Source organism: Anabrus simplex, chromosome 14 (assembly GCF_040414725.1).
Source record: "Anabrus simplex isolate iqAnaSimp1 chromosome 14, ASM4041472v1, whole genome shotgun sequence".
NCBI lineage: Eukaryota > Metazoa > Arthropoda > Insecta > Orthoptera > Tettigoniidae > Anabrus > Anabrus simplex.
This window is the reverse complement of record NC_090278.1, coordinates 74,302,051-74,323,392: the sequence shown is the minus strand read 5'-3', so window position 1 is coordinate 74,323,392 and position 21,342 is coordinate 74,302,051. Positions and strand designations below refer to the sequence as shown.

The window sequence follows — 21,342 nt, the reverse complement described above, 5'->3', positions numbered from 1 at the left end:
AAATGTCGATGCCTTTCGTGGTACTCTTCATAGGCACTAAATCCAGTATTTCCTCCCAAATTGTAAAGTTTTTGTCAACCCCTCGTATGAAAACGGCTAGCTGGGCCGTGTCAGAAATATCTGTGCCCTCGTCAATTGCTAAGGAGTATGTCCGGAAGCATTTTGTCAGTTCTAATAATTGTAGGTCGACATCATCAGATTGAATTTTTGTCGACACTGTGTGCGCGGACAAGCTGGTAGCTTCGAACTCTTGAATGATATTTAGACAAAAATCCTCACCTGCTACAATTAAACATTCCTTTACGAATTCACCACCACTGAACGGTTTAAGTTTCTTTGCAATTAAATATGAAATTTTATAACTGAGTCGAACTGCTGACTCACTGATCGAATGCTCGACATGGTTATTTAATTTACCTTTTAGTTCTGTAATTACACGCACCCCTTCCTCGCCTTGATACTGATCATAACATGCAGCGTGATACAAACTGTAGTGGCGTTGTAAATTATATATTTTTACATACTGTAGCTCTTTTCTACAAACTAAACATTTAGCTGTAGCAATCCTATCATTTTCAACAAATAAATGTAGATCTTCCCATAAAGATAAAAAGACCGGAGGCGTAGATAGCTTCTCGCACCGTGATGTGCCTGGTTCGTCCATACTTATGTACTGTACTGTACCACTAACACCATACGGCGGAGGATATTGATAGGTATGTCATAATCATAAATTACCTTTATTCGGAATTTGACCCTAGATTTAACAATTTGGAGTATCTGGAAAATTATATTCTACTTTTAACTACGCCATTTTCAGTTGTTGCAGATAACGTTGATCTATACGTGCAATTAGAGTTATTAGATTTACAGTGTGATAGAGAAGTAAGAGATATTTTTTAAATAAGAAGGATTTGTGTGGCTTTTTGTGAAAAGTGTCTATAAAAGCCGTAGCCATCAGCATGTATGGCACTTCACGTGTTTAGTACAAAGCGAGGCTGTCTCTTCGTCTCCAGTCTACGACAGCGGCTCCCCACCTTCTGCGCTATTACGTCACATGGGCTCTCCGACGTCACACGGTCTCTCTTACATCACACGCCAGCCAGTTGGCCGACCCTGACCTAGCCATTCCTTAAACGCTTGGAGATAACTTGGAAATTCATCGAACATTACCCTTAACAAATTATACGAAACACTTCTTCCTCGTCTTATAAATGAGCTTATTCGTCTACTAACGTCATTTCACGTCATCTTTCCACTGACAGGTCGGAACATACCACTTAGTAGAAAAGCTCCTCTCCTTATTTCCAACTCCTCCCAGCCCAAAGTTCGTAACATTTGAATAATGCTACTCCTTTGTCGGAAATTACAAAGATTAAATTAAGAATTTGATAAAAGAAAAATGTCAACAATAATGACAATCGGTGGTGGTGGTGGTGGTGGTGGTGGTGGTGGTGGTGGTGGTTTAAGAGGAAATACAAGTGGGCAACCATTCTCTATTAATACTAATCAGAGGGGAAAACTGGCAGGGTTCAAAACTTCGAAAAATCAAGATGTCGGCCAAAGATAGACGAGGGCCACGAGGGCGTCAAAATGAAAGACTCCCTAGGATTCGCAACCTAATACCGTCGGGGTCGGAAATAACAAGAGTTTTCCAAGGGAAGTCGGATAGGATAGATGAAAGTGAGGAGCCTGGCACAAGTAAGTGGAAGCAATGCCAAGGCTCAGCTTACGGAACCGTGGTCGCCAACACAAGCTACCAAGTTAAGACCCTCTGGGCCCCTTTTAGTTACCTCTTATGACAGGCGGTAATACCGTGGTTGTTATTCTACCGCCTCCCCGCCCGGGAGGTTGCGGCATCCACCCGTCCAGAATGGCGTCGCCTCGTCCACCAAGGGCATCTATCCTTTGAACTATAGCGGAGGAAACTTCTGGCCGACAAACGCAATGCTAGGAAAGAACGTATGACTAGTAGAAATATCAACCCTCAAGGAGCAGTGACTACCCAAGACGCTGTGTGCCAACATTGTGGAAGCGTCTGTGGTTAGAGAATTGGATTATACTGCCATCAAAGAACTCATGTGACTTGAACTTTACCTTTGGAAAATAATCATACTTGTTAACGAGTGATACACCAATAATAATAATATTAATAATAAGTATTATTATTAAAGCCCGGATTTTTATGCAGTAACAGGTTAGATTGCAAACTAATTTCGTTAGTAGGAAGTGTCGGCCACCCGCTCTTCCATAATGTAGCAAGAGTAACATAAATTATAGGAATTCTGATGGGCCGTACCCCTAATGTTTATGCAAAGCCCATAGCATACTCGCTTTAGTAAGTTTGCATTATAACCTATTAATGCATAAAAATCCGAGTTCTAATAATAATAATAATAATAATAATAATAATAATACATCTCCTTCGAAAAAAAACAAAATTATGGCAAACAACGAACACCCAGGTAAGTACCTCAACGTGCAAGAACAAAAGATAGAAATAGCAAAAGAATTGGAATAACATCCTTCAAAAGCTGGCAGGTACATCCTGGTGTGCTAATGCTCAAATCCTGAGATCCACTACTCTTGCCCTTTCTTATGCAGTCGCTGAATATTGCTGCTCAACCTGGCTTAACAGCGCTCACACTGGACTAGTAGACACCCAGCTGAACCAAGCAATGCGTATCATTACAGGATGCATCCGAGCAACTAACACACACTGGCTTCCCACTCTAAGCCACATACCACCTCCATCCCTAAGAAGATCACAGTCACTGCTTATCTTATGGAAGAAAATAGAAAACAATCCTCACCTCCCTATTCATCCTGACATAGCAGCTTCCCCAGCTAAATGACTTCCTGGCGTACTGCAATGAATCTGCAGAGCACCTCCTTTAATGTATCGAACGCCTGGAAAGAACAATGGCAACAGATATCCTCGTTACCACATCATTGAGAACCCTGCAAGTGTCCAGACGGCAGTGGAGGACACTAAACCGAATTAGGACCGGCTAAGGAAGACGTGGAGCCACTCTCTTCAGAGAGGGTTGGAGACATCACCGTAATGTGACTGCGGAGAAGAGGAGCAGACAGTGGGTCACATTGCAACTGAGTGTCCTTGGCGTAATTATAGAGGTTCTATAGAGGACTTACACTGTGTCTCAAGCGAAGCTCTTTTCTGGCTCTCAACTTTTGATATGGAACTTGAGTTATGAACTTGAGATGGTACTTGTACATATCTATAATTATAAAAGAAAGTGTGTGTCTGTCTGTCTGTCTGTGCGCGATGTCCAGCAAAATCTACAGCACTGAGATATCTGAAATTTTGAACATAGGTCGATGGAAAGGGGTCCGAATGCACCTCGAAGCCGGAATTTTCATTTTCGCTTTCGTTGGTGAGTTATGAACGAAAAACCATCGGAAAACGTGCATTGGGATATGACAATCCAACGTGCTGTCACCAAGATTAAATACATCGAGACGCTGTCGCTAGGCAACGTACGTAAGATAGGTACAGAACACAGTATTCAAGGAGCCGTTTTACGTCCAGGGCGTAGGAGACCGTTTTTGGTCTTATATGGTGTGAGGGCATACGACGCTGTTGATGCTCTGCAATGAACACGGCTGTGAAACTGATGACGAATATTATTGAAGCCACCATCATGACTGAGCATGCTGCGGGCAAAGTAGTATTCCTTGGACTGTAAGTCCATTGAGTAGGAAGCCATTTTCGGTCCGCGACACGAGGAGCCCTCAGCCCGTAATATTCGGAAGCGTTTGGGTGTATGTGTGCGAAGCCCAGTCAAATCTACGGCACACAGAGATCTGAAATTTCGACATGGGACAATCGCTTAAAGTTGTAGGACTCCATCTTCGAAAAAGGTGCTTTTGCCATTGTCAACTGTACGTGGACTGTTCAAGAGTTCGAAAGGCAAACACAATACAGTATACAACTTACCTCCAAATAGAAGGACATTAATATTTATTCCGAAGCTCTATAAGGAAACAATATATTTTGTATTATATAACATGGTCTTTTACATGGTTTTAATATTATTTGTACCATCCATCAACCCGGTATCTTAAGCATTGAAAGTAACAATATAATAAAAATAAAATAATATATTTCATGCAATTTACGTCAAAACGATGTGAGTTAATAAATATAATGTTTTAATTTGCTTTTAAATAAATAGTTTAGAAACACCTAACGGTTCAATTAATAAACGCGGGCAAAGCCGCGGGCACATGCTAGTATTATATATAATATTGTATTCATCATGCGCTATATCAGGCATCGTTAATCGAGAGCGAAATTCCTTCGGAGCCAGTTTGCTTCCCGCTCTTGAGGAACGAGAGCAGCTTAGCGAGCAGGTAGGGGAAGTGCATGAGGTAGTACGTACTGCAGGCCATTTGCGCAAAGGTATAGCTCATTTTTCTGGACAGGTTAGATTGCGACACGAAACGCGTGAACTCACGTGAGGTGACAGTAGTGTGTTCCCACCTTTATCCTCACACCACACGACGTTCAAGTCTAGTCGGTTAATGTTGCATCTAAAGATGGGGAATCTGATTCTTTTAGAAGAACCGATTCATTTGAACCGATTCAATAAAATGATTCGTTCATTTGATTCGTTCTTTTAATTCGTTCATTCCAATACCACGTGACGGAGAGCCGAAAGCGAAACCATGGACTCAGATGAACCATTCCGTTATGTTCTTTATAACTGCTACTGTTTTACATGTTTACAGGTTACAAGAAGTGAAATGTTCAAGGTATAATAATAATAATAATAATGATAATAATAATAATAATAATAATAATTGATAGCATATTAACAAGAGTAATATCCTTTTGGAGGTTACAGTCGGAAAATGCTACACAACTGTCTGACTAATCCTTTCCTACCATTCGAAACAATACGAGAATCGAATTTGAAATTTATAGTAGATATGAACATTTTTGTGGCTATGTTTCACGCGTTAGTTCATGAGAACAAGAACGTGAACGGGAACCTTGAAGTAAACTTAACCTAACATTTCGCAACGAGCTGGAAGTTGAGTGTATATTAAAGTTCCGAGAAGTGTGTGACTTGAAACTACGTGATAATTTCTTATTTAAAAGAAAATATTTTTTCCTGTAAGGTTAGGTTAGGAGTATTTAACTTGTAGACCGGACTTTTAGTTCAGGTTAAATAAAAAATAACAGAGTCGTTCTTCACAAGTAGTCATTGATTCAAAAATGGTGGAGACCCAATATGGCGATATGAATCAGAACGAACGAGGAAACAAGGAACGAGTTGCGGCGTTGCGGCTGCCATCTCTCGATTCACAAACGAGTCGATTCATTTCGTGCACTGAATCATGATTCAGTCGTTCATTGCAATGATTCGTTCATTTTGAATCACTCGTTCAGAATCTCCCCATCTCTAGTTGCATCTACTATGGAAGACAGTTCAGCACAGCGTAGGCCATCGACGCCAACAATTTTCAAACCTTCTTGGAAAGAAGAGTATTTGATCCTTCAAGAAAATAACACACAAAATGTTTAATATGTAATAAAATATTGAATCAAATTAAAAAATGCAATCTGCAGCGTCGTTGCTCCTTGTGTCACGCCAACAAGTATGATAAATATGAAGGCCGGAAAAAGATAACGTTACTAGAAAGACTTAAAAATACCACATTGAGGATGCTCGTACATTTCATATTACCCTACACAACTCTATTTATATTAAATGTTTGATAATTCCTCACAGATGATTTATTTATGTACCGGTATGTATTTCATTGCTGTTCTGGTAACATTTCCGAGCGGCAAGTACAGTACTGCCACGGTATGCAACCCGCCTGTCCGCTGCTCTCTTGTCACGTGACTTGACAGCCGTCCCGAGCGGAGCAAGTAACACCGGCTCCCTACAGCAACTGCGTGATGACGTCTGCGCTAAATAATAATAGTAAAAGAATTCAAGTATCTCGGAGAAAAGATTAGTAGGAATACTGTGGAATGTAAAGCAATGGAATCCATGGAAAATAAACTTGAACTGGCCTTCCAACTAACAAAAGTTACACACAAGAAGAAATCCCTTTCGTGGCGGTCCAGAATTAAACATTATAAAGCAGTGATTAAACCAGAGGCACTATATTCAGCAGAAACACTAAACATGAATTTCAAAGGCCAGGTGGAGAAACTCGAGCTAAAAGAAAGGAAAATTTTTGAAAGATGATAGGAACAAAATTTCAGGATAATAAGATAATATACATCAAGAAAAAGTCTCAGAGTCTATGTGAAAAAGAAGGATACATTTTTGCGGTCATCTTCTCAGAATGAACTCTAACAGATTAACCAAACAAATCTTTGACTTCTTCCGTAACCATAAAAGAAAACCCAACTGGTTTAAAGAAACTGAAAGAGACCTATAGTTGAGCCCACGAGAGTTGAAATCTGACGTTTAGCGCCACCGGCGAGAAAGTTGACTAGCGCTGCTCGAAAATGGTCTGTTGCTATGGCAACGACAACAGAGCTGCCATATTTAAGGAAGCTATCGCCACGTGGGTTTGATTGCTTTCACTGGCTTTTGTGATAGTTGTTGCTGGTTTATGTAATAATGTAACTGTTTCTTTCCTGAATGTTATTTTTGTTGTCAGTTTAATTTTTGTAAGTTAATCAGTGGCTAGTTGTACAGTTGTATTGTCTATTTAACATGTGCAATTTGTTGATGTTATTGTCAGTTTAGTGAAGAGAAAATCTCGTATTTATCGGCAATGATGAGTCCTGTCTTAAATGCCGGAATTATTAGCACGAGCTTAGGAACGGGCCAAAGTTCATTGAATTGCATTAGGCCAACATAGTTGTTGAAATATTCAGCCTGTTTGAAAGGGTGACATGCCGCAGACTGAGGTAACTTCGTAGTTACTGCTTTCGCCGCTCAAATGTCAGACTTCAACTCTCGTGGGCCCAAGTATAGTAGAATTAAAAATTACCCAAAAAAATCACTATTCGTTCGAATATCTAAAGTCATAACTAAAGACGAAAACATAAGATTCCAAGAAAAAATCTACATTTAAAACCATGTCTATTTCTCGAAAGATGACAGGAAACGAAGATCAGAAATAATGAAGAAATACTAGGCACTAACAAAAGAATAACACATAGAGAAATGATTGATTCAACGTACCCCAAAGAGGGTGAAACGAAAAAATGATTTCGGGAGTGTTACTTTACCAACAGAGGTTATGAGAGGGTGTGAATGCAAGAGCAAAGGCAGCAGGTGAGCGCACGTACGAAGAAGTTCTGAGACAGAGGAAGCTTCAGAGAAAGAATACAAAAAGAAACTGTAACATGGGATCCGAGGCAAGATCTACACTTAAGCGATATAGTCCAAACATGGAAAGAGAGAATTAATGAATATGGATTACGTCTGAACATCAAAAAGACATCATATGTTGAGTGCGGAGAGCAAACAGAGGGAACATTATCGATTATGGCTGCTAACTTAACAACGTGTCTGCTTTTCGATACCTGGGCTCGCTTAATGGACGCCCAACACAGGATGAGTGCCACATGGATCAAACGGCGCCAAGTTACAGAAGTTCTCTGTGACCGTCAACTGCCTGTTTACCGTAAGTGTCAGTATCACAAGGCTGTGGGAAACGTGTGTTGCTATCTGGGACATAACGTCCGCGTTGCAAAAATAGGGATTCTATGTTGGTCACTAGGCCTTGTCAGCCTTCACTTAGTCCCCACAATGGACAGTACCACCTACGATAGCACGCCCATGTAATCAGAAGTGCCGACAACTCTGTTGTTAAAACTACGCTCAACATCTCTCTTCCAGGGCACCGACCAAGAGGACGGCCAAAAAAAAACCAGTGGACCGGGCGAGTTGGCCGTGCGGTTAGGAGCGCGCAGCTGTGAGCTCGCATCCGGGAGATAGTGGGTTCGAACCCCACTGTCGGCAGCCCTGAAGATGGTTTTCCGTGGTTTCCCATTTTCACACCAGGAAAATGCTGGGGCTGTACCTTAATTAAGGCCACGGCCGCTTCCTTCCCATTCCTAGGCCTTTCCCGTCCCATCGTCGCCATAAGACCTATCTGTGTCGGTGCGACGTAAAGCAAAATAGCAACAACAACAAACAACAGTGGATGAATGCCATCAATGGGTATGCTGAAGATTGTATGGAGTTTGCAAGTCATCTGCTGTACATCAGACCCTGCTATATGGAACAAGCACTAATAATAATAAGAAGAAGAATATGATGACCTGTTTCAGAAACATTGAGCATGGGTAGACACGGTGCAAGCCGACCAGCTGAAAAAATAAAAGAGCGTAGGATATTAAGGAAGATTCAATGTAACAGATGGCTTTGATTTTATTTATTTAATCGTGTCAGAAACATAACGTGCAGGGTGTCCAGGACCGAACGCACAGTGTTTGTACTGTGCGCTACGGCAGCTGCCTCGCGCGCGGTCGCCCTGCTTTAAGCGTGTATACAATCTTATATGAAATTTCACCTTATAAAAGATGCTGGACGTGTCGTCCTTCCTGGGTTATACAGGCCTTGTATCTGGTAACCACATTCTGTCCGACGCGAGTGAGTTCTGCCACTGTAATGTTTCTGATTTCATTCCAGTTCCTCCAATGTGTGAGGATTTGTGTTCGATACGCTTTTTCTTTCAGTTTACACCACAAGTAAAAATCACACATTGTTAACCCAGAACGAGGGGGAGATAGACCAGCACTGATCACTCTGTCTGCAAACACTTCCGACATTGTAGGACGGGAATATTCTGCTGTATGAGCCGGGGCTGAATCTTGTTGAAACCACCCACGTGATTTTTCTTCTTCCGTTAACTGATGGAAGAACGGCTCAACATGTCATCTTGGTACCTCTCTGCTTTTACTGTCGTCTCGAAAAAACTAGGCCCAATATTTCGTCTTGCACTAACAGCACCTATCATAATGAGGGACTCTTATAAATACCGTTAGGATTTTCTGCTCACCAACAACGAGATGAGGGATGAAACAAGGTCTCATCCGAAAAGAACACAAGCTGTGGGTCGAATAAACGATCATTCAGTGATGCAAGATACCACTCACTCTTGTGGCTGGATGAGCAGGTTTTAAACAATGGGCCCGTACGGTTTAATGTGTAACAGGTTTTTTTTTTTTTTTTTTTTTTTTTTGCTATTTGCTTTACGTCTCACCGACACAGATAGGTCTTATGGCGACAATGGGACAGGAAAGGCCTACGAATGGGAAGGAAGCGACCATAGCCTTAATTAAGATACAGCCGCAAGCATTTGCCTGGTGTGAAAACGGGAAACCACGGAAAACCATATTCAGGGCTACCGACAATGGTTTTGAATGTACTATCTCCCGGATGCAAGCTCACAGCTGCGCGGCCCTAACCTCATGGCCAACTCACCCGATATATATTAAATAGTAAACAATCAATTTGTCACTGATAAACTAAACAACATGAGGCATACCATAGTCTTTCAGCCTTCATAGTTATTGAGTGAAGTTATTTTTCTTTCTGCTAGTTGCTTTACGTCGCACCAACGCAGATAGGCCTTATGGCGACGATGGGACAGGAAAGGCCTAGGAATGGGAAGGAAGCGGCCGTGGCCTTAATTAAGGTACAAGCCCAGCATTTGCCTGGTGTGAAAATGGGAAACCTAGGAAAACCATCTTCAGGGCTGCCGACAATGGTGTTCGAACCTACAATCTGCCGGATGCGAGTTCACAGCTGCGCACCCATAACCGCACGGCCAACTCTCCCGGTAACAGTTTCTTTAGTTCTGTGTCCCCAAGAAACCGAAACCCCTACTTGTGCTAATTTTCTGAGTGATTTATTCGGTGACCGTTCCACATTCGCACCAATATCATCTAGTTTTTCCTCTATTAAAACTGTTTGTGTGCGCGTATGTTTTTCTTGAGCCCTGAGCCAGTAGTTTCAAATTTATTTTTCAATTACGTGAATCTGTGCTCGTGAAGGTGACTCTTCACCAGGAAATTGCTGAACAAATGGATCGTGTCACCGTCGAGCCGACTCGTATTTAAAATACCGTGTTAACAACTGAGATTCAGACTGGCGACTGATGCTTGCCAGGTCGAACACGTGCAGGCTGCTTGCAAGGTCAAGAACTATGAGCGCGCCTCCCATACTGCAGCTACCGTAGCGCAGAGTATAAACACCGTGCGTTCGGTCTGAGTTTATATGAGAAACCCTGTATTCTGTCCTTCCTGTTCCATATTTTATCACTGAGCTCATATACTGTAGTACCAATGTCATAAATAAAGCCCGGATTTTTACGCAGAAATAGGTTAGATTGCAAACTAATTTGGTTAGTAGGAAGTGTCAGCCACCCTCTCTTCCATAATGTAGCAAGAGTAACATAAATTGTAGGGGTTCTTATGGACCTTACCCCTAATGTTTATGCAAACCCCATAGCATAATCATTGTGAAGGTAGACTCTACTTGCTACTCGCTTCAGTAAGTTTGCATTCTAATCTATTAATGCGAAAAAATCCGGGCTCTAGTCATAAACCAATGTCATAATGATTTAATAAGAAATACTGTATATTTGTGTAATTTCGTTTACGTAAATCACAAAATGAGAATTCCTTCTTTAATGCCAACTATAACGTAAATGAGCAAGCCCGTCTAGAATATAATTTTAAATATCGACGTGAGAAATATCTGTTATTATGCGGAACTTTGTTACAGTCTAACGCAACGTGTCGTAATATTTTTACACACTTCCTTTCAAGCTCGCATTACACAACACACGGGTTCTGTGTATGCTATTTCACTATTATTGACGATGCAATACAAGAATACAACGGGCGCACCAGAGAATATTAGGAAGTATACAGCCTCGTCAGGTACGCAGATCTTGTATTGCGTATTGCTGTTAGCAGCGCTGCAGGCGGTCCAGACTATAAAAACCTTGAATATGAACTTGTCACAAAGAGCAAATCGTTACATTTGTACTTGCTGTGTTCGTCGAGATCTATTGTCTTCTGTATAGTTATAACTGCTGCATCAACATTCATAGATGATGATGATGATGATGATGATGATGATGATGATGATGATGATGATGATGATTGTTGTTGTTTAAAGGGGCCTAATAGTTAAATCACCGGCCTCTAATCGTACGAGCTGCAATGAAATGAAAATTAAAACTTTAAAATGTATCCAGTGACTAGAATCCATGATGATGAAAAAATTACCATTAAACAAACACAATCAGAGGAACCAATCCACAATGCCTTAGTTACTGGTATGATGCTTATTATCTAAAGGGGTCCAAAATCCAGGTCACCGGCCCTTCATAATGATACTAATCACTGGTAAAGCAGAACCATGGTGTTTCTCGCATGGTGGTACTATTCACAGATAACATAGGCCCATGATGGTTAGATTTTACCAAACAGACGGCGTGATGACTTCAGAATGGATCAATTCTGACTACAAATTGCGGCATACCATAACGCGCTTCTTATTGAATGTTCGTAAAATCATTGGAAAAGGCAGGGAAAACAATATGAGTATGACCTGGTTATAACTAGAGCCCGGATTTTTATGCATTAATAGGTTAGAATGCAAATTTACAGAAGCGAGTAGCAAGTATAGTCTACCTTCACAACGATTAAGCTGTGCGGTTTGCATAAACATTAGAGGTACGGCCCATCAGAGCTTCTATAATTTATGTTACTCTTGCTACATTATGGAAGAGCGGGTGGCCGACACTTCCTACTAACCAAATTAGTTTGCAATCTAACCTGTTACTGCATAAAAATCCGGGCTGTAGTTATAACGAATGCTGTGGTGCTACGCGGGTCCTCTAGTTGTTATTATTATCAATATTATTATTATTATTATTATCATTATTATTGTTTTGTTCCCAGTCCTAACTCTTTCCCACTCTTGGCGTCGCTGAAAGCCGTGGATGTGTTCATGCGACAAGTAGCAAACTACTGTAGAGCATTTCTTCTGTTACGACAATTCTTCACTTACACGTTTGCTGCTATGACCTAACCACATAGCCCTCGTATTTGTCATGGAAAACTGCTGGAGTTGGGAACTTCCTTGTAGATTCGAAAGGTCGTGGGTTCGTCTCGTTTACAGCTAAAAGTCGTAGAGAAGGCAAAGGCACGTTCGTGTTCACATATTGACCCAGAAAAGCAAGTTATAGGAAGATAATATGATGCTGGACGGAATACCAATTGCTGTGTCTGTAATTCGGAGCGCATCAACTAGGTGATAGCAGCGCTAACCAAAAAAAGCAGAACGGAGATTTAATTAAGTGATGATGCATGTTGATTAAAGGGGCCTAAGATCTAGCTCATCGGCTCCTAATCGTACGATATGATACTACTCGGAATAATAATTTAAAGTTACCCACTGACTAGGAATTTTATAAATTATGAAGAATGATTATGAATTTAAAATAATCGGCGAATCTAATTCGCAATGGCTTATTTTCTTACAAAAATGATTTCAAATCGGATTCAAATGTAATAAAATTAAATAAGGCATTGCCTTTAAAGTAAAATTATAAAAAAACAAACCAAACCCCATGGCACTGCAGCCCTTGAAGGGCCTTGTCCTACAAAGAGACCACTGCTCAGCCCGAAGGCCTCCAGATTAAGAGCTGTCGTGTGGTCAGCACGCCGAATCCTCTCGGCCGTTATTCTCGGCTTTCTAGACCGAAGCCGCTATGTCACCGTCAGATAGCTCCTCAATTCTAATCACGTAGGCTGAGAAGACTTCGAACCACCCCTCAGGTCCAGGTAAAAATCCCTGACCTGGAGGGGAATCGAACCCGGGGCTCCAGATAAGAGGCAGGCACGCTACCACTACACCACGGAGCCGGCAAAGTAAAATTATATATTTCAGTCAAATTCAAAGTTTAAATAACATGTTAATACACAAATACACGAAGATAAAAATAGAGTTAAAAGAATAAACATCACGGTTAAAAAATTTATAACAGAAACTTCGCATTTAAACACTATAAAACAGCCCAGTATCCCTCATAAAACAGACTACTAGATCTGCTGACTGCTCGTCATCTCTTAGAACTGAGATGGTACTCTGTAAGTTTTAGACTAAGCGCAGATCGCCCTCATCCGTGCACTCCTTAAGGATGTGTACTGAGCGGGTTTTCCCAATACAAAACAGATAATGTTGAGTGGTCATGAGTATGGTATCCGGATATTTATGGACATTGATATGTGTTTGTACTCGGGTTGTGTCGGCCGAGGTGCGAGATGTATCTGCCTCCGGAGAAGTGCGGCCATAACTCTAGTCGACCAAAATATTACTTTTTTCTCGAGTTTGAAAATTGCAAACAGGCTTACAGAAAATCCAATAACACCATCATTTTTCTCGTTTAGATTTAACGTTAGGTCATGTAATTTAGGAATGTGTCACGTATATTTTAATATTTATTATCGCAGGGGGAACGCAAAGAAGTGCCCGTTTTTAACGTCTTTCAAGGATGAGTCAACTTCCACAGGCCATTGTTTCTCTAAATAGTGTGGAGGGGAGAAGAATGTTGTTTGAAGCTAGTGAGCAGGAGCCCAGGCAAGTTAGTGGTCGCAACGTCGTTAGTTGATTATCAGACAAAGTAAAGTCGAGGGATAACACACCATATGCGCATGATGTCCCGATTCAAACGTGGAGATAGGATTACGAGGCATGGTCTGCATCGATTGCTCAGAATGCATCGAGAGCTTTGCATCACGCGACTCATCACTAGTTGCGGCTGTTTAATAAACGAACTCAGGATATTGCTTGTGCCCATACGCGCGGAGTATTATCTCTGTCCCCAACATACACCCCACTTCCCCTCCCTCCCTTCCTTCCCGGAAGTAACAAAGCAACCAGATTTTCTCGAATCGAAAAGCATTGAACACCAATCCGATTGCACCATCATTCTCAACACTACAAAAAGAGCATCCCTGAATTTTTTTTCTCGGTATACTTTTCTTCTCTAGATTAATTGTGCGTGACTGCTCAGTCCTGTCTTGAAACCTTCACTGTCGGATCAATTACAACTGCACATCATTTCTTTCTGTCAACTGGAATATTGTCCAGTCGACACGCACACAGCCTCGTGTAGCAATACAGTCAAGATCATGTAACTCCAAAACAGATTCCTTTAATCCATTTGCTATGATCTTCCTGATTGGAGTGACGGCGCAATGAAGCTCTACAATCTAGACCAGGTGTTTCCAATTTGTAAGGGCTCGAGAGCCATTTTGGAACCCTTAGTCATGTTCGCGGGCCGCACTTTTCGTCAAAATTCTGCAAATAGTACAGAAGCATCATTGTGAAATGATATGCATAGTTCAATTGAAAGGAGGGTTTGATAATTTTAATTGCTTAAAACATTATTTTTTTAAAAATCGCATAATGAGTGAAATTTGGAGCCGGGCTCAGTGGCTGAGACGGTTGAGGCGCTGGCCTTCTGAACCAAGCTAGGCAGGTTCGATTCTGGCTCAGTCCGGTGGTATTTGAAGGTGCTCATATACGTCAGCCTGGTGTCGATAGATTTACTGGCACGTAAAAAGAACTCCTGCTGGACAAAATTTCGACACCTCGGCGTCTCCGAAAACCATCACAAGTAGTCAGTGGGACGCAAAAATAACAACATTATTACTTGAAATTTGGATTTTTATTAATTATAATCTATTGAGAACAAGTGAACACTTGAAAAGAGGAACTAGTATTAAAGAATAATTAGTTTCGACCTGGGTCTATACGGTGTATAATAATTAATATGTTTTTGAACGAGCTAATAAATATGTTTGTGACTTTCCTTCTCATTATTTCTTACAGTGCTCTCGCGGGCCGCAAAAATGGCTTCGCGAGACACACGCGGCCTGCGGGCCGCCTTTTGGAAACCCCTCATCTAGACTATAAATAATTTTATTCACGCTTAGTGAAATGGAAGTTTACGGGAAGGCGAAAAATGTAATTCTCAAATATTTATGTTATTAGTAAAGCCCGAATTTTTATGCAGTAACAGGTCGGATTGCAAACTAATTTGGTTAGTAGGAAGTGTCGGCCACCCACTCTTCCATAATGTAGCAAGAGTAACATAAGTTACAGGGGTTCTGATGGGCCGTACCCATAATGTTTATGCAAAACCCATAGCATAGTCGTTGTGAAGGTAGGCTATAGTTGCTACTCGCTTTAGTAAGTTTGCATTCTAACCTATTAATGCATAAAAATCCGGGCTCTAGTTACTAGTGGTCCTATCGACAAATACTACATAATTAAAGTTACATAGAATCACATTTCCGATCACTTTTACCGTACCGGATATGATAACAGTGATATTCATGAATTTCGATTTTTGTTGCTAAGTGAAATTGAATCAAGGTGTAGTAAAGCTAATGCAGTGAGCTCGCAGTTGCGATCAACACTATTCTGTAAGAAGGAAGTCAGCTCCCGGACGAAACAATCTTTACATCGGTCTGTTTTCAGACCAACTTTGCTTTACGGGAGCGAAAGCTGGGTGGACTCAAGATATCTTATTCATAAGTTAGTAACAGACATGAAAGTAGCGAGAATGATTGCTGGTGCAAATAGGTGGGAAGAATGGCAGGAGGGTACTCGGAATGAGGAGATAAATGCTCGGTGGTGGGTTCATGTCCGTGGTGTAGGGGTAGCGTGCCTGCCTCTTACCCGGAGGCCCCGGGTCCGATTCCCGGCCAGGCCAGGGATTTTTACCTGGACCTGAGGGCTGGTTCGAGGTCCACTCAGCCTACGTGATTAGAATTGAGGAGCTATCTGACGGTGAGATAGCGACCCCGGTCTAGAAAGCCAAGAATAACGGCCGAGAGGATTCGTCGTGCTGACCATACAACACCTCGTAATCTGCAGGTCTTCGGGCTGAGCAGCGGTCGCTTGGTAGGCCAAGGCCCTTCAAGGACTGTAGTGCCATGGGGTTTGGTTTGGTTTTTGGTGGGTTCATGTGAAGCAAATGGAGGAGGATAGTTTACCTAGAAGAATAATGGACTCTGTTATGGAGAGTAAGAGAAGTAGAGGTAGACCAAGACGACGATGGTTAGACTCCATTTCTAACGAGTTAAACATAAGAGGCATAGAACTAAATAAGGCCGCAGCACTAGTTGCAAACAGATGATTGTGGCGACGTTTAGTAAATTCATAGAGGTTGCAGACTGAACGCCGAAAGACATAACGGTCTATAATGATGTATGTATGTATGTATGTATGTATGTATGTATGTACTGTATGTATGTATGTAGGAACTGCAATGTCCATATCAATGCCGAACAAGGAGAAAATGGGTGAACAGAATTTAATGAAAATCGGGAATAAGCCACTACAGTCCAGGATAAAAGTAATCTTTGTCCACGCAGGATGAAGTGGTAGTTTAGGGGACGGTGTCAAAAATACATATATTTAAATATCTACGTTATTGGTCCTATCGAAAAATATTGCACAACAAAAGTTATAGCGAATTCAAGTTCCGATCAGTTATGTCTTATTCAGTTTTACCATGGTAGCTGTCCGGTTCCATAGCTAAATGGTTAGCGTGCTGGCCTTTTGGTCACAGGGGTCCCTGGGTCGGGAATTTTAATCATCACTGATTAATTTCGCTGGCACGGGGGCTGGATGTATGTGTCTTCACCATCATCGTTCCATCCTCATCACGACGCGCAGGTCGCCTACGGGGGTCAATTCCAAATACCTGCACCTGGCGAGCCGAACAAGTCCTCGGTCACTCCCGGCACTAAAAGCCATGCGCCATTTATTTATTTCATGAAAGAAATCAAGGACTGCGTTTATATTATATACTCCAGCATCCCAGAGTCGTAAGAAAACTAGATGTGAAGGTCTACAATACCGAAAGCTCATAAAAACTGATCAAAAATATCATTACATTGACCTTTTTCTGTGATGTGATTTGTCTCTTCTGCTCCCATTCACCTCCGATTGATGGCATTACTGCTGCGTCCCGAGTAAAACAACCTGCTTGAATATTGGCGGAAAGTAGCCATTTTCTCGTGATGCCCATACAGACAGACAGACAGACAGACAGACAAAGATTACGGAAAATTAAGAATTGGGATGTCCTTGTTGTTGTGAACACGACCGATACAGAAATACCATTCTTTTTGAATCCTGAGCAATGGGGCGCGTGATTAGCTCAGTGGGTTAGCTGCTGGCTTCCCACCCCGAAGGCTTAAGTTCGAATCACCGTCGATTCTGGCTCCAGCGATCCCAGAAATAACTGGTGTAAGCTGAATACCTTTTTTTTATTCTGAGCAATATAAGACAAAACACAGTACTTTTAAAAACTCTACTCCAGCTTACTAATGCCATTCCACGCCATCTCTCCACTAAACTGTTGTCGGAAATCCCCGTAAGAAAAGCGGTTTTCCGTTTGCTTAACACGACAAACACCATCATCTTCTTTGCATTTTCCCATTTATGCGGGGTGTGCCTCCTTGCAATGTTTCCTCCACTTCAATCGATCCATACCGTCGCAAGGGCCAGCCAGCGTGTTTGAGGTCGCCCTCGAGGTCGGCGACCCTCCACGTTCACGTGAAGGGCAGCCTTTGCAACTGAGGTTTCACTGCTACAGAATGCATGCCCATACCATCGCAGATGCGATTCACGCATTTTCTCTATGATTGGTGCAACTTTGAATTTCTTCTGCACAGCATCGCATCGCAACGACAACAGGGTTATTCAGCTAAGCTGTCCACCTCAAGTAATCGTGAACAGCTGAAGATATTGCTATTCTGTTTTCACTTTCACTAATGTTACAAAGGGGCTCAAAATTGAGCTTACAATACTTTGGCTGGGTATCCGAATCTGCTGAGATAACGATACCAACTTTGTTTTTCCAAATAGAACTAAAATTCCAACATTCGTAAAACTTCAAAATTTGCGAGAAAAATCAGGTAACAATGCAGCAAACATTGAACCCTCCAGCGCCAAAAATTCCAACATTCACAGAACACAAGTGAAATCAGGTAAAAGAGACAAATAAAAACACACCCTGCCCTTAAAACGACGAAAATTCTAAACACTGCCCATTTGTCCCCCATTTATACTACTTGAGTGCTTACCTTGTTTCGTCAGCGAGTGTAACACTGGACTCAGAACAGGAACGAGATTCAATCAACCTGGGAGGTGCTTCCTCATATGAGAGATTACAGCTCTTTGCTCCCTGATAGAGGCGTAGCATGATCTGGGTAAACCGGCCCTGCAAGAAAGAAAGAAAAAAGAAAGAACATTTTAGACCTTCCTTTTTCGTAGTCACAAAGATAAATTTCATATTTATAATTTAAAGCTCAGTAACACTAAGCAGGGAAGCCCCCGTGGCTCACGCGGCAGCACGTCGGTCTCTCACCGCTTGTTACCGGGGTTCAAATCCCGGTCATCCCATGTGATATTTGTGCTGGACAAAGAGGAGGTGGGACAGGTTTTTCTCCGGATACTCCGGTTTTCCCTGTCATCTTTCATTTCATCTATCATTCATTACTCATTGCCCCCATAGGAGTGTAACAGGCTTCCCCAGCCGGCACAATTCCTATCCTCGCCGCTAGATCGGGGGCTTCATTCGCCATACGGTAATAATAATAATAATAATAATAATAATAATAATAATAATAATAATAATTGTCTAGGACAACGTGTATCTTACACTTATTATTAATTGGCGCAAGTATTTGTTTTGTTATGAGTCAGAACAGATTTCTCTTTAGCTTGCAATATACATTGTGAATTCTCGACCTACAGCTACGGAATTCCAGCAGCTGAGGAAGACACAGTTCATCTATTGTAAACTAAGCAGATTCACTGTGACGACAACAACAACACAACCATGATTGAAAGCGTTGACTTTGTACTTGGTTTATTTTCATAATTCTGGTTAGTGCTATTCTTTTTCATTTCCTTTTGTCGCATACTTCTTAAAATACAAAAGAAATGTTGTTCGTCCTGGTGTAGTCCATTCTTTGTTTAACTATTTATTAAAAAAACCAAACCCCATGGCACTACAGCCCTCGAAGGGCCTTCGCCTACCAAGCGACCGCTGCTCAGCCCGAAGGCCTGCAGATTATGAGGTGTCGTGTGGGCAGCACGACGATTCCTCTCGGCCGTTATTCTTGGCTTTCTAGACCAGGGCCGCCACCTCACCGTCAGATAGCTCCTCAATTCTAATCACGTAGGCTGAGTGGACCTCGAACCAGCCCTTAAGTCCAGGTAAAAATCCCTGACCTGGCCGGGAATTGAACTCGGGGCCTCCGGGTAAGAGGCAGGCTCGCTACCCCTACACCACGGGGCCAACAACTATTTATCAATTATATTGAATTATTTTCCTCTATCTATGTTTGATTTATATTCACCGCCCAAATATTTAATTCTAAGCGCATCAGTTCCCCCAACATACTCTCAATAGATGAGCTCCTTCCATTATTTCTCTACAGAATAAACAATGATTTTCATTATGTTCGTGCTGAGAATGGTTTTACGTGGTTTCGCATTTTCACTTACAAGTAAATGCTGGGACATTTTCTATTTCTATTCAGAGCGGATCTCTTCTACCTCCTTACCAGTTTCATTCACTAAGATTCATCTCCATTAGCTCCTCAAGTGAGATTGGCGTGGAGACAAGGGAGAAGGGTTGGACAGACATACATAAACATTCGTAGTTAAATTCAATATTTGAAATCTTATATCTATTCCCATAACAACCGGTGCTGACAAGAGTGAAAACTACCGCACCATTAGTTTGGTATCTCATGACTGCAAAATTTTAACATGTATTATGTACAGAAGAATGGAAAGACAAGTAGAAGCTGAGTTGGGAGAAGATCACGTGAAGCAATCCTGACTTTACGTCTGATCTTAGAGGATCGAATTAAGAAGGACAAGCCCACGTACTGTGTAGAGATGAGAAGAATGCAAGAATGAGGAATGTTGCCTGCAAGCATGAACTTCCTGTTCTACCCAGACAGACCGGCTCTTATCTACTACACGAAAACATTAACTCACACTTTTGCAGTTTGCTGGATTACAACTGACAAGAGCGAAGGGCTGCCAATAGAAGATAATGTAAAGTCGCCTGGGTAGTAGCGCAGTTGCTATGGTAACCATTGCGTCACTGGCTCTGCTGGTGAAAACACCTTCGCCCCGTGCCTCACCTGGCATGTGCATTCTTCTGACCTCCCAACAATACATGGCGTTCATAGATATAGAAAAGGCATTCGATAATGTTCACTGCACCAGGCTATTTAAGATTCTGAAGGTGATAGGGATCAGATACCGAGAACGAAGAATTATACACTTCTTCTTCTTCTTTTTATACCGCTTTTCCCACACCTGTGAGATCGCGGGTGCGAACTGCGTTACACATATGAATTTGGCCCTATTTTACAGCCGGTACCCCTTCCTGACGCTGACGCCAACCTTATATGGAGCGATGTAATCACTATTGCGTGATTCTGTGGTGGTTGGTAGTGTAGTGTGTTGTCTGAATATGAAGAGGAGAGTGTTGGGACAAACACAAACACCCAGTCCCCGGGCCAGAAGAATTAATTAGAGGCGATTACAATCCCCGACCCGGCCGGGAATCGGACCCGGGACCCTCTGAACCGAACGCCTGAACGCTGACCATTCAGCCAATGAGTCGGACAACGAAGAATTACCTACAATCTGTATAAAAATCAGTCTGCAGTGATAAGAATCGAGGGTTTTTAAAAAGAAGCAACAATCCAGAAAGGTGTGAGGCAAGGCTGCAGTTTGTCCCCTCTCCGTTTCAGTGTTTACATAGAACACGCGGTAAGGAAAATCAAAGAGGGGTTTGGAAAGGGAATTACTCGTACAATCGAAGTAGAGGAAATCAAAACCTTCAGATTTGCCGATGATATTGTTATTTTATCTGAGGCTGCAGAAGATCTCGAGAAGCTGCTGAATGGTATGGACGAAGTCTTGGGTAAGGAGTAGCAAAGTCACCCCCGCACAGGCCATGAAGGCCCTTGGAGGAGTGGAAGGTAAAGGGTTCCACTATTGTTAACCTCGGCACGTGATGGGGTAGAGTGGTTAGCTCTCCGCCCGGCCGCCTTTGCCCCCAGGAATTAACCTGGTACTCATTTTTGGTGTAGGCTGAGTGAACCTCAGGGCCATATGCACCTCCGGAAGTGGAAATCTCGTTTCTTAAATTTTACGACTTCCTGACCGGGATTCGAACCCACGCCCTTCCAGCGAACCGAGCACGCCTTTACCGCCCCGGCCAGGCAACCCCTGGGTAAGGAGTACAAAATGAAAATAAATAAATAAG

The 21,342-nt window shown here is 42.1% G+C and overlaps 1 protein-coding gene across 2 annotated transcripts in view; it reads right to left on the bottom strand.

Annotated features, from left to right (window-relative positions):
* The window catches only part of Dh44 (diuretic hormone 44), a 641,673-nt gene extending 623,430 nt beyond the window's left edge, over window positions 1-18,243 (bottom strand). Inside the window, exon 1 of one of the 2 annotated variants that reach the window (XM_067158433.2) lies at window positions 18,128-18,243. The gene's annotated coding sequence lies outside the window, so the exon portion shown is untranslated. Of the gene's footprint in view, window positions 1-5,776; window positions 5,836-18,127 lie in introns of those variants that run through there. The other variant, XM_067158434.2, reaches the window with a different exon arrangement.
* Window positions 18,244-21,342: the final 3,099 nt, after the last annotated feature.